Source organism: Pteropus alecto, unplaced genomic scaffold, assembly GCF_000325575.1.
Source record: "Pteropus alecto unplaced genomic scaffold, ASM32557v1 scaffold164, whole genome shotgun sequence".
NCBI lineage: Eukaryota > Metazoa > Chordata > Mammalia > Chiroptera > Pteropodidae > Pteropus > Pteropus alecto.
In genome coordinates this window covers 17431874-17434286 of record NW_006439568.1, presented here as the reverse complement: position 1 = coordinate 17434286, position 2413 = coordinate 17431874, and positions in this window count along the sequence as shown.

Sequence of the window (2413 nt, the reverse complement as noted above, 5' to 3'; positions counted from 1 at the left end):
GGAATATAAAGATGGAGGCAGAGATAGAGTGATCCTGCCACAAACCAAGGAGCAGCTAGGGTAACTAGAATCTGGCAGAGATAAGGAAGGATCCCCACTAGAGGCTTCAGAGGGAGCAAAGCCCTAGTAACACCTTAATTTCAGACTTCGAGCCTCCAGAATTGCAAGAGAATAAATTTCTGTTTTAAGCCATCCAGTTTGTAGTTCTTTGTTTCAGCAGCCCTAGGAAACCAATAAGCTCTCTGAAGGAGTCCTTTTGTAGATATTGCAGCCAACTACATATTTAAGGGTCAATGGAAGAGAACCAGGAAGGCTCTCACACATCCTCTTCGTACATCTTTTTTTCCTCCTGACTATTGCTCTGTCAAAGAGCTCCATGCAGGTATGCTCTTAGAGCACCTTGCTTACACATTTTTTAACTTCTGTCCTGGGCTCTTTTGTTGCTCAGCATGGGGAACTGAAAGTACCCACTCAGCCAAGCTGCATATGTTGTACCTAGAAGTGCAAAAGAGTCAACATCCCCTCAGACAGTCTTTGCCCAATGGGAGTTAGGAGCCAGAGTTAAAATTCCTCACTCCTACATCTAAGGGTAGGCAATTCTGGGGTGCTTCTACACATTCCCCGGAGGGCCCACAGTGGTAACCAGCTCAAAAATGCGTCCTTGAATTGTCTTCCTCTCCTTCCCTGTTTTACTCCTCTCTGTTATCTCACTCTAGTTTCCTAGGGTCTTTTCTCAAAGTAAACTACCGATAAGAAAGCTGACTTTGTTGTCAGAAAGAACCCAATGTAAGAGAACTATAGAGTTCTTGTACATAGTAGGCATTAATAAATATATATTTGCTGAATGAATGCATGCACAATGACTCCGATTCATAATTATTGCGCATTATAGACATAGTCGACTCCATATTCCGTTAACGTAATATCTTGGTAGTAATCCAGTCTGCATTTCTTTGCTTTGCCTGCATTAATATTGTAAGACAAAATATTTAAAGAAATAAAGATAAGCTATGTATCTGGAAAATTGCTAATTTATAAAACTAATGACATAATTAAAAATAAAATCAGGTTAGTACTCCTGTTTTCAGACAACCACATAGATTCCAGGTACTCAAGTCTATGACTAACCTCTTATATGGGTCCATGTGTCTGTTTCCAGTCCTTTGCCCTTTAAGATCTAATATCCATGATTTCCCAGAGGTTACTAGGAAAGATTCTATGAAGCAATTTTACCTGCGAGGCTCTTTCAGACCCCCAAGATTAATTTCTCTGATACTGTCTACTTGAATTCAGAGAAATTCAGAAACTAATGAGTCCAAATTCTATCTTAAATGCCAGTTTCTACGAGGATTCCATCCAATGAAGCCTTATCATGTGGGATCTTAGTCTGGCTCTCTGACATTCTAGACAGATGAAATACCTGACAAATTGTATAAAATAATAAATGCTAATCGTGACCTCCCTGTCTCTGCCCTCCTCAAATCCATTACTTTATTCCACCCCACCCCAACTTTCTGTCCCGAAGATGATGTTCAGCATGTACAGGCTCTTCATATAGGACAAGAGAGAGTAAAATCTGTCCTATGGCCGTCTAAGGAAAAAAGCACCTTCATAGTACAGGAATAGTTATCTAGTTTTCTGACTAAAAGCAGCATTTCATTAATTAATCAAGAAGCAAGAAGAATCTTCCTGTATATTTTCAGGCTCATGTAGTATATGTGAACTACAGATTTCATCAAATGGGCTGCATGTCTGTGAAGGACATTCAGTGATAAAATAGTCATTTAACAATGACTAAAGAAAAGTTATAAATCAACCAAAATTATGAAAAGACAGTGCAGTACAAAGGGAAGGGCAAACAATGAGGAGAGATCTCTATGAAAGATTGTGATTGGATAATTTCATTCGCAGGCTAACTGTTTCACAAATGAACACAGATATGCAAAAGTATACAATGTGCACCTGTGGACATAACATAGACAAATGAAAGAAAGTAAAACTGGACAGATTAGAAAACTGTTCTATGGTTATAACAAACTCACAGCTACTAATTAATCACAGGACCATTCGTGTCACAATGTGGGAGCAAAGGGCACTGTTTCATAATTTGTTTGAATGACTTTTAAAGCAGATACTTTCTTTTAAAGGAATTATGTTCCTCATTATAGGGAATGTCCATGTAATGGCACCTGAGAAATTGCTTGTAGAGACTTTGGCTCATTTAAAGATTACAAATTCCATTATAGTTTTCTGGTCAAAATGTTTTCCTAGTCTCTGAAATGGCATTTCAGATCTGCACTTCTTTGGAACTTCTTGACCTAGACTTGGTCTGGGCAGATTGTCTTGCTTCCTACTTCACAGAAAAATATAGCAGCCAGTGGGATACATTCAAAGTCTGATGCCGAATCTATTG